Raw genomic sequence first — 12,511 nt, forward strand, 5'->3', positions numbered from 1 at the left:
AAGATTACAACCCTCAACCTCCCATGCCTCATTGTTAAAAGTCGTTGAGAAGGAAAAATGGAAGTCTCCTTCGAGCCGAATTTGAACCAGTGACCTAAGGATTGCTGCTGTTGAACCTACAGTCCTCCACTCTACCAACTGAGCTATCGAAGGGTGACGAGAAAGCTGCCAGTTCTTCACATTTACAACTTAGAGGCTCACTGTTGGATACAGAAGCAGTATATGCCACTGCCCAAAATATAGGCTTCATCCAAGAACTTCTTGGAGATGCAGGGAATTGAATCATGGACCTCAGACATGCAAAGCATACACTCTACCTCTAAGATATATCCCCAACATTGAGCTGCAGGGATTTTTGGGACACAGAGTATGTTGTTGACTGGCATGTCTATGCTGAGTCAGGACACTTAGAACATTATCTAGCAAAGGACAGACACCTCATCAAAAATGCAGGCAAAGGACCTATCCCTAGTTGTTAGGATTTCGTGAGCTTAGAATGATAAGGTTCTATCTCCGTTTAGGGTAGTTCAGAGATATTGAGCGTCAAAGTTTTTACATTCCATTATGTTTTGTGAGATGGAACCTTTGTATTTTTATTAATTACTAACTAAAGAATTTCAACATTTTAAAATTAACACCACACAGGCATTAATAAACACCTAATGGATCAGATTATGTAAAAAACTAAATTTTGACCAAAAATGGAAATAGAACCTTATAATTCTAACGTCACGATTTGGCACTCTCTGTCGCGCCCCGAATCGATTCCTGATCAGATAAACCGGTGGCTCTTTCCACCAGAAAGCAACTCATGAACTCATGAAATTAAAGTGACAACTAAGACCCCGGCAAATTTTGAAGGGGCGGATCGTCAGATGAATGTGATGGTCCTTGATGGTCATACCATATCATACCATGGTCACATTCAACCATTGGTGGTAGTGGTGAGCATAGCTGACCCGGGTTCAATTCCCGGACAATGCAAATTATGTTCCCTCTTCCCATGCCTGTGGACCCCGCGAACGGTTGAAAGGGTAAGTACCGTATGGTCATATGAATGTGGTGGTCGTGGATGGTCATATAATTGTTGCGGTCCCACCTACTCTCATGAATGCATTGGTGGTATAGTGGTGAGCATAGCTGCTTCCCAAGCAGTTGACCCGGGTTCGATTCCCGGCCAATGCAACTTATGTTCCCTCTTCCTGACGGGCTCATGCCTGCGGCTCTTCTCCTTCCCTTGCTTTTAAAAGCATTGTCTCCTGGCAGACATGTCACCATCTTGCCGGAGTGCATGTGCTTGTGTTTGTGTGTGTGTTCACCTAAAACTTGCATGTGAGTGATCAGAGTGTAAAACTGCCGTGTGTGGCCATTAAAAGACCATCAAGGTCCGATTTCTCTTTCTCTAGTAGAGACTGCACTCCCAATTCATGTGAGTACTGTGTTTATGCATGTGTGTGTGTGTGTGCGTGTGTGTGTGTGTGTGTGTGAGGGTGTGTGTGTGTGTGTGTGTGTGTGTATGTGTGTGTGTGTATGTGTATGTGTGTGTGTGTGTGTGTGTGTGTGTATGTGTGTGTGTGTGTGTGTGTGGATCTGTTCCATTTTGATAACTTCAGGCGTACATCAGCTGAAGGGGCACTATGCCAGACAAAGAGGGACAGTATACAGTATTACAGTGCTGGTGGGACAGTATACAGTATTACAGTGCTGGTTGGACAGTATACAGTATTACAGTGCATGGTGGGACAGTATACATATATCCTGCGGGATAGGGGTGGCAAGAGATAGAATGAGAAAGGAGTGGAGGAGAGTAAAATGCAAGAAAAAGGGGGAGAGTCAATTGACGTGGAGCACGGAAGTCTCTGTTATCAATCTCCATCCTTGAGCTGCAGGTATTTTTGGGACACAAAGCGATAGTATGCTGTCATAGGTGAGAATTGGAGCTATAGTGGTGAGCATCGCTTCCTTCCACCCAGGTGAGCTAGGTTTGATTCCGGGCCAATGCAACTTCTTTTTTCCTGAGGGGCCCACCATGCTTGCGGTCTCAAACCTGTCTTCACTCCCGGTCAGGGTAAGGCTTTTTGACCTGATCTGGGCACAGCATGTAACTAAAGCACTTTCATTCGGTGGTCCCAGCTGGTAAGAGCTTTAGTCAAAGAGTTCTTCCGTGATTTGAACCCAGGAGCTCTCGCACCCTAAGCAAGAATCATACGCCTAGACCAACTATACCTAGTAAAGCAGGGAGATTCCCTCCATTGTGTGTGCATTGTTGAAGGGGTGAGTCATGGAATGTCATACCATTGTCGTGGTCCCGCATTGGTCATATGCAAGCATTGGCGCTACTGGCCCTAGTGGTGAGCGTAGCTGCTTTCCAACCAGTTGAGCCAGGTTTGATTCCCGGCCGATGCAAATTGTGTTTCTTTTTCCTGAGGGGCCCATGTCTTTCCTCTGCTCTTTCCCTTGCTTTTAATTTTTTTCTCATGGCAGACACGTAACCAGCTCATCGAAGAAAGCAAATATCTTGGGGGATAATAATGAAAAAGTAAAATGGACTGCACTTACATAGCGCCTTTATCCAAAGCGCTTTACAACGGCCTCTCATTCACACACACATTCACACACCAATGGCGGCAAGCTACCATGCAAGGCACCGGCCCGCTCACTGGGAGCAAGTTGGAGTTCAGTGTCTTGCCCAAGGACACTTCGACATGTGGCCAGCCGGGGCTCGAACCGCCGATCTGCAGACCTTGCGATCATTAGACGGCGGCTGTACCTCCTGCGCCACAGCCGCAAGTAGAGGAAGCCGCAAAGTAGAGGAGGAGGAAGAGGAAAAAGCAAGAACAAGGGGGAGAGTCCATTGGCTGGAAACGTGGCAGGCTCTGTTATCAAATAGCTCAGCCACTGAGCTACATGCTCAACCTTGAGGACACCATATCAAAGACACAGACCAAGGGATAGTCCATCCCTGGTGGACTAGTGCTTTGGATTCGCGCTCTCACCGCTTTCATTCTTCTGCCATCGGTCACAGTGTGCGTGGAGGACCGCACATTCTTCCGCCAAGTTTGTTTTTCATGAATCCCAAAGGTTGTGTAAAAGGGGCGTACGCCTTCTCTTGTGTGTATACATGTTTATAAATGAGGCCCCAGGTCGGCCCGAATCGATTCCAGGCCTGCATCTTTGATGAGGTTTCCTTTGCTACATAGCCTTCCCCCCCCACTTAGCCATCGGTCCCTGGCTTTTATTATTTTATAGTTTTTATTGTAGGTCCCTGGCTTTTATTGTTTTATTGTTTTTAGTCCTTTCATCTTCTCTTTTTAACTTGACCATATCTTGTATTGCATTGTATTGTGTGCATTGTGCATCTTATTTATTTCCTGCATTTGATCTGTTCTACAACTGTGAAGCACTTTGGTTCAGCCACTGCTGTATATAAACATGCTATACAAATAAAGCTGACTTGACATAATGTCAGCACAGATGGGATGCTCAACAGCCTAGTCTAGCATGCTGTCATTTAATAGTGGATAGGGAAGTGGAGGAGAAGGGAGAGGGAAGTGGAGGAGAAGGGAGAGGGAGGTGGAGGAGAAGGGAGAGGGAAGTGGAGGAGAAGGGAGAGGGAGGTGGAGGAGAAGGGAGAGGGAGGTGGAGGAGAAGGGAGAGGGAGGTGGAGTTCTTTAATAGTGGATAGGGAAGTGGAGGAGAAGGGAGAGGGAGGTGGAGGAGAAGGGAGAGGGAGGTGGAGTTCTTTAATAGTGGATAGGGAAGTGGAGGAGAAGGGAGAGGGAGGTGGAGTTCTTTAATAGTGGATAGGGAAGTGGAGGAGAAAGGAGAGGGAGGTGGAGTTCTTTAATAGTGGATAGGGAAGTGGAGGAGAAAGGAGAGGGAGGTGGAGGAGAAGGGAGAGGGAGGTGGAGTTCTTTAATAGTGGATAGGGAAGTGGAGGAGAAGGGAGAGGGAGGTGGAGGAGAAGGGAGAGGGAGGTGGAGGAGAAGGGAGAGGGAGGTAAAACAGTTTAATAGTGGATAGGGAAGTGGAGGAGAAGGGAGAGGGAGGTGGAGGAGAAGGGAGAGGGAGGTAAAACAGTTTAATAGTGGATAGGGAAGTGGAGGAGAAGGGAGAGGGAGGTGGAGGAGAAGGGAGAGGGAGGTGGAGGAGAAGGGAGAGGGAGGTAAAACAGTTTAATAGTGGATAGGGAAGTGGAGGAGAAGGGAGAGGGAGGTGGAGGAGAAGGGAGAGGGAGGTGGAGGAGAAGGGAGAGGGAGGTAAAACAGTTTAATAGTGGATAGGGAAGTGGAGGAGAAGGGAGAGGGAGGTGGAGGAGAAGGGAGAGGGAGGTGGAGGAGAAGGGAGAGGGAGGTAAAACAGTTTAATAGTGGATAGGGAAGTGGAGGAGAAGGGAGAGGGAGGTGGAGGAGAAGGGAGAGGGAGGTGGAGGAGAAGGGAGAGGGAAGTGGAGGAGAAGGGAGAGGGAGGTGGAGGAGAAGGGAGAGGGAGGTGGAGGAGAAGGGAGAGGGAGGTGGAGGAGAAGGGAGAGGGAGGTGGAGGAGAAGGGAGAGGGAGGTGGAGGAGAAGGGAGAGGGAGGTGGAGGAGAAGGGAGAGGGAGGTGGAGGAGAAGGGAGAGGGAGGTGGAGGAGAAGGGAGAGGGAGGTGGAGGAGAAGGGAGAGGGAGGTGGAGTTCTTTATAGGTGAGGGGGAGGTAAAACAGTTAAAATGGAAGGCGTGAAGACGAGGATGATATACAGGACACTGACTGGACTTTATTTATTGTCATTGCTACAGTACAGGTACCAAACAACGACATTTAGGAGGGGTGGCTCCCCTGGTGTTAGGAAAGGGGGGAAAAAACACTTTTAGAAAAAGAAAAAAAATCACAAGAAGGTAAGGAGCTGGTTTACATAAATAAAGGCTATGTACACAATCCACTGTACTATACTGCACAGATAGTCAACTAGGGTTGTCATATTGCACAATAGTATTTTTTCACGTTATTTAAAGTGTCACAGTTTGCAGGCTTGAAATGTACATGTTTGTGCCTCAGCACTACACCTGATTTTTTCAGTCCAGCAGCTGCCATCAATCCGTCCAGACTGTCCAGGGCCCAGAACTTAGGTCTTTGCTGTGTTCAGGGCCTGGACGGCCCTGTGGTAGAAGCAGACGAGTGGGAAGGTGAGGAGGCCGGCTTCAGACAAAGTATGGGGGAGAGTATTTCCAGAGATTAGGTTGGGAAGGGTGTGGGAGAACTTTGAAGTTGAAGTGGAACTCCATAGAATGTGAGGAGATGGATTTTTTTACTGAGGCATAATAGGATATTTAACGATAACGGTAAGTTTGATGCAAATATTGAAAGGATGTGTGATGTATGTGGGGAAGCAGCGGAGACATTTATGCACCAATACGTGGAGTGTGGGAGACTGGGGAGAAGATATATATATGGAGAAGATGAAAGAGCTGATTAGTGGGAACTGAGAAAGAGGGTATGTGGAGGAGATGAATGGGAAGAAGCTGTGTTTGTTTGGGGTGGTGGGAAAGAAGAAAGGGTGTAATGTGAATTTGTTGAATTATGTATTGAGTCACAGGAGGTATGCGGTCAGGCTGAGAAGGAATGTGGCTCATTATGAAAAGAGGGTGGTGTGTGAGGCTCTGGAGAGAAGGAATGTGGGGATGATAAGGATGTATGTGGGGAAGGAGACATTTTGAGAAGGTGTTTGGGGAACGGAGCACCTCTATAACTGTGGGGGAGGATGGAGGGTTTAGGATTTTGAATGAATTGTTGTGTTTTTATTTATTTTATTTTATAGTTTTTTTTCTGAGTTGATAGGGGGCTGATGCCTACCTATGTGTTGTAATGTGTAAATAAGTAAACAATAAGTGTACACTGTAAACAATGTAAATGATGAATGTTTGATAATAAAAGATAAATAATGATCTGGTAAAAAATTATAATAATTGGTTAGTGCCTTCAGCTGTTAACCGGAAGGCTGGTGGTTCGAGCCCACCCAGGGACGTCCAGACCCTCATAGACCCGGTCAAATCCTCTCTGGTTTGGCAGGAGGGGCGGCCTACACTGAATACAAGCTTGTTCCATCTGATTTGACCTTGCAGGTTTACTCAAGATGAGTATTTGCTGGCGCCGTGGCTTAGTTGGTCAAAGTGCCTGTCTAGTAAACAGTAGATCCTGGGCTCAAATCCCAGCGGTGCCTTGCATTTGAGTTTGCGCTCACACCAAAACAGGGTCTTGTCGGGTTTTCTCCCCAGCTATTCTGGGGACCTGGTGCAGTGTGTTAACCTGTTACCGTTCCTGTATAATTAGCCTAAAACGCCTATCCAATGTTTACTCAAAGTAAACTGAAAGCTGTTCTTGAACCATTTGGAGTAAATCCATGGGGTTGCTCTCCTTTTGAAGGTAACACTCTCGCGAGACTTATCAAAATAAGCCTAGATTTTCCTTTAGCAACGTTGATGGAATACCCCCCATGGTTTGAACCCTGCTCACAGCGTGCAGCTAACAAAATCATGCCTCACGTTGTAAGGCTGCATCACACTTTCCACTAATTGTCGAGTCAAGTCAAAAAGGGGTTACATATCTAAACAGAGCCAAGGAAAAACAGGTCATGTTGATTTCTCAAATCAAAGTGTCTTTCTGTAATGAAGATGATTGAGACTTCCTCAATAAGCAAACTGTGGTCCAGGTCTAGACCCTGAAAAGACTGTCTTCACTAAGGACCAGGCGGTGCAGAAGGTCCACCAGCACAGCTGTGATGGGACCAGGCAGGGCAGAAGGTCTACCAGCACAGCTGTGATGGAACCAGGCGATGCAGAAGGTCCACCAGCACAGCTGTGATGGAACCAGGCGGTGCAGAAGGTCCACCAGCACAGCTGTGATGGGACCAGGCAGGGCAGAAGGTCTACCAGCACAGCTGTGATGGAACCAGGCGATGCAGAAGGTCCACCAGCACAGCTGTGATGGAACCAGGCGGTGCAGAAGGTCCACCAGCACAGCTGTGATGGGACCAGGCAGGGCAGAAGGACCACCAGCACAGCTGTGATGGGACCAGGCGGTGCAGAAGGACCAGGCGGTACAGAAGGTCCACCAGCACAGCTGTGATGGGACCAGGCAGTGCAGAAGGTCCACCAGCACAGCTGTGATGGGACCAGGCAGGGCAGAAGGTCCACCAGCACAGCTGTGATGGGACCAGGCGGTGCAGAAGGACCAGGCGGTACAGAAGGTCCACCAGCACAGCTGTGATGGCCGAGTGGTTAAGGCGTTGGACTCGAAATCCAATGGGGTTTCCCCGCGCAGGTTCGAACCCTGCTCACAGCGCTGAGACAACAGCGTCTGTCTTTATGTACATGGACTCGACTCAACTCTGAAAACCTGATATTCAGATCAAATGAACTGTTGAGCTGCAGGATACTTGGAAGTAATGGTGCTTCCCAAAGCCTTTGTCAGTTCCTCTCCTGTACGGTACACATTTCAAGTTCCGGAGAAAACTGTAACAATGAAATCAGCGGCCAAGCGTTTAAGGCATTGGACTTAAGATCCATTGAGTCTCCCCGCACAGGTTTGAACCCTGCTCACAACACAATTTCCACTTTCCACCTTCTATCTGATTTGACCTTGCAAGTTTACTGACAAATCAGTCAAGATGAGTATTTACAGGCACTGCGGCTTAGTCGGCCAAAGTGCCTGTTTAGTAAACAGGAGATCCTGGGTTCGAGTCCCAGCGGTGCCTTGCATTTGAGCGTGCACTCCCAGAAAGATTGTTTTGAAGCTCCACGTCCTTTCGGAGGCTTCTCAGTGGTGGGGTTTCAAAAGTTCTGGGTTCGAGTCCCACCACAGTCGCTTGGTTTTGGTTTCTTCTGAATACAGATGACCTGTTCATTTAGACGTGTGCATAGGCCTCTTATCCTGCAATGAAATAACAACATTCCATTCATAAAAGAGCATTAAATAAATGAATGAATGAATGAATGAATGAATGGTCTTTATTGTCATTGATATAGTACAGGTACCATACAACGAAATTTAGGAGGGGGGGCTCCCCTGGTGCGAGGAAAAAAATACTAAAACAAGAAGGGAAAAAGAGCTGGTTTACATAAATAAAGGCTATATACACTATCCACTATACTATACTACTATACTATACAAATAAAACACTGTGCTGTACTCTATGCTATGCTATAAATATCCTAACATTTCCTATCTCTGAACCTTATGTACACGAGGGTTGTCATATTGCACATAGTATTGCACATTCATTTAAAGTGTCGCAGTTTGCAGGTTTGAAATGTTCACATGTTGTATTTCAGTATTGCACTTATGATTACAATCTAGTAGCTGCCATCAAATTGTCTAGATTGTCCAGGGCCTAGAACCTAGGTCTTTGCTGTGTTCAGGGCCTGAATGGCCCTAGGGTAGAAGCTGAGCTTCAGTCTATTTGTCCTTGCGGACATGGTCCTGAACCGCCTGCCTGAGGGCAGCCGAACAAAAAGTTCGTTCCCAGGGTGGGATCGTGTGTTGCAGCGTGTGTTGTACAGCTCTTCCAGAGAGGGGAGGGGGGCGCCGATGATCTTCTGGGCCGATCTCACGACTCTCTGTAGCGCTTTCCTCTCTGCGGCTGTGCAGCTGGAGAACCACACGCAGATGCAGTAGGTGAGGATGCTCTCCACTGTGCAGCGGTAGAAGGTCACAAGCAGCTCCTGTCTGAGGTGGTATTTCCTGAGGACTCTCAGGAAGTAGAGCCGCTGTTGTGCCTTCTTGATGATGGCTTCTGTGTTGGTCCTCCAGGACAGGTCATCCTGTATGTGCACCCCCAGGAATCGGAGAGTTGAGACTCTCTCCACGCTCCCTCCATCGACGAGCAGGGGCTGGACCTCAGATTTTTTCCTCCTGAAGTCCACGATGATTTCCTGGGTCTTTGACTGGTTCAGCAGCAGGTTGTTAACCTTGAACAGCTTGCCCAGCTGCTCCACCTCATCCCTGTACGCCGCCTCGTCCCCCCCCGAGATGCAGCCCACCACGGTGGTGTCGTCTGCAAACTTTATGATGGAGTTGCTGGGGTGGACGGGGGTGAAGTCGTAGGTGTAGAGGTTGTAGAGGATGGGGCTTAGCACGCAGCCCTGGGGGGACCCAGTGCTGAGTCTGAGGGCTGTGGAGGTGTGGGAGCCCACCCGCACCCTCTGGGGGCGGTCAGACAGGAAGTCTTTGATCCATGCACAGATGGAGTGTGATAGTCCCAGGTCTAGTAGTTTGGTCACTAGCCTGTCTGGAAGGATAGTGTTGAAGGCAGAGCTGAAGTCCACAAAGAGCAGTCTCGCGTAGCTGTTCCCCCTCTCCAGGTGGGATAGAGTGGAGTGGAGAGTCGTCGCGATGGCGTTCTCTGTAGACCTGTGGGCTCTGTAGGCGAACTGGTATGGATCCAGGTTGGGCGGGAGGCGTGTGACTATGTGGGCCCGGACCAGTTTCTCGAAGCACTTCATGATGATTGGTGTGAGTGCCACCGGGCGGTAGTCGTTTAGGCAGCTCACCGTGCTTTTCTTCGGGACTGGGATGATTGTTGAGGTTTTCAGGCAGGGTGGGATGGTGGCGTGGGACAGGGACTGGTTGAAGATGTTGGTGAAAACCCCGGCCAGCTGGTCGGCGCAGTCCCTCAGCACTCGTCCCAGGACGCCATCCGGCCCTGAGGCTTTTCTGGGGTCCACCGCCTTCAGCACGCGTCTCACTTCATGCTCTGTGAGGGTGAGGCTGCTGAGAGCTGGAGAGAGTGGTGTTTGTGTTGTGGTTACCTCCGTTCGCCCCTCGTCGAACCGGGCGTAGAAGGAGTTCAGCTCTTCGGCCAGCAGGGGGTCGCCCTCAGCGGCTGTGAGCCTGTTGGCTCTGAAGTTTGTCATGTGCTGAACCCCCTGCCACACCCGCCTGGAGTCGTTGCTCAGGAAGCATTCCTCAATCTTCTCTCTGTGGTCTGCCTTGGCCTCCCGGATGCCACGGTTTAGGTTAACCCTGGTGGTGTTGTACAGCAGTTTGTCCTTCGCTGAGAAGGCGTTGTTCCTCTCCTTGAGCAGTTGTCGGACCTTCTCAGTCGTGTTGGGGTAGACCCGGACACGTTTGTCCACGGTGGCTGAGTTGGTGCAGTTCACTATGTGGTTCAGAACCGACGACGTGAACTGTTCCAGGTCCTCATGCTCATATTCCTGCCATGAGGTGTCATTCAGGCAGATCTGCAGTGGAGCGGACCCTGCTGGCCAGGTTCTGACAGTCTTAGTGGTGATGGGGGCACTTTTCCTCATGGGAGTGTAGGCTGGGATCAGGAGGATGGACACGTGGTCAGACATGCCTAGATGAGCTAGCGGTCTAGCCTTGTAGGCAAGCTTGATGTTGGTGTATACCTTGTCCAGTGTGTTATCTCCTCTTGTTGCACATTTAACATGCTGATAAAACCTGGGTAGTACTACCTTCACGTCAGCATGATTAAAGTCCCCCCCGATTATATGTACTGCTTGAGGATCTGTGCTCCGTCCACCACTGATGACGTCATGTAGCCGGGCTAATGCTAAGCTAGCATCCGCGTTTGGTGCGATGTAAACAGCTGTTATGTACACTGCGTTGAATTCCCCCGGGAGGTATGTGGGTCGGCATTTAACAGTCAAGTATTCCAGGTCTGGGGAGCAGTGGCTACTTACAGTTTTTGTGTTTAAGCACCAGCTGTCCTTCGTAGATATGATCAGGCCGCCTCTGCGCGTCTTCTCGCTAAGCAATGTCCTGTCCGCTCAGTGTAAAGAGCGGCCTTGTAACGCAACCGCAGAATCAACAATGGAAGCGCTGAGCCAGGTTTCTGTGAGAATAATCACACAGCTATCCCCCACGGTGTTGTTGGTGCAGTCTCAGTTCGTCCATCTTGTTAGCTAGGGATCTTACGTTAGAGAGGAATATACTCTTCTAGGCACTTCCTCAGCCTAGCTAGCAGGCCTCCCCTGCAGCCCCGTCGTTGCTTGCGGTCCCTACGCCGACGTTTGCGCCTCAGGGTTGGGATTGTGTACCATTGTTCTCCCGGTGAGCGGGCGATATCGTGAGGAATCCTTTGTTGTTTCAGGAACTCCGCTGTTACTGTCTTCTCGTTTTGCGTACCAACTTCTAGTAAGTCGTGCCTGCTGTAGGTACTATTTACACAACAGTTCCCTATAAATACTGAAATAAAAAAGTACATACAAATGTACTTAAAAACCCTAGAAAGCACCGATGATAGGAGCTCCGCCAGCCTCGCGTGTGAACACGCCGCCATCTTGGAACAACAAAGTAGGCCTCCTCACTTTGGATTGAAAACGCTGTCAGCGATACTGACCACATGTCAGTGGCCAAACTGTGACAATAGGGTTCGAAAACAATATGGGTCAATATGGGTCTAGCAAGCAGCTTTTAAACTATGGGGTTATTTGTTGTACTTAATTTGACAACTGTCCCCAGTGTGAAGTGGAGCTGCAACTGCAGGTAGATAAGAATGTTATTTCTAATGATCCAGTGACATTGACCCGTCCAACACACACACACACACACACACACACACACACACACACACACACACACACACACACACACAGCTTTTAAACTATCATGTGGATGATGAACTTTCCGTCATCATAATCAAAATGGTCCAGTTCTGATGTGATTCTTATAAGTGGAGTGCATGTTCTGTTGCAGAAGAGTAACTGAAACCCAGTAGTGTTGTAGTTCTCTCCTCTGTCCAATAGAGGGCAGCAGAGAATACAACTTCCTCAGGATGACCAACCAGCTGTCATACTCTCAAACCACCAACAGGGGGCTCTTTTACATGGATGGGTAGGCGACTATATTGTGTTGTCATGGTGACCGTGGGATATACAATGCATACAGTATGTTTTTTAAAAAATTGGTTGTAACTCCTGGATGCACAAGGAATTTTTCTTCTGGGACAATAACATTAATTGAATTTATATTAATCCATTTCTGTTCTGTAAATGTCAGATACAAATGAAAAGGAAGAGCATGCCTTGTGAATGTTTCTGTATCTTTAGTGAGATGATAAATCATAATACGCTCTCTTTCAAGTTGGACAATTTCAGAATAATATTTAGCTTTCATTCAAACAGTTTACTTTTCGGACTGTCACTCGAATATTCCTGTATTGCACTCGAATGCATCCCTGCACATACTGTAAGCTCAATAACACACACACACACACACACACACACACACACACACACACACACACACACACACACACACACACACACACAAAGTAGTGAAAGTAGTTCAATAAATAAAAAATCTATTAAGTATTTTCAAAAACTAAATCTTAAGCGGACCTTTAAAAAGTTATCCATGCATTAATTTCATCACAAATTAATTATTGGAATTCCCTCAGCCAAAAGGCCGTCTCCCATCTCCTACTCAAAGCTCAGTTGCCAGACTTTTTAACAAATTCCAAGAGACAAGACCATATCACTCCCATCCTTGCAATGCTTCACTGGCTACTTGTC

Source organism: Nansenia antarctica (genome assembly GCF_963989245.1).
Source record: "Nansenia antarctica genome assembly, chromosome: 2".
Taxonomy (NCBI): Eukaryota; Metazoa; Chordata; class Actinopteri; order Argentiniformes; family Microstomatidae; genus Nansenia; species Nansenia antarctica.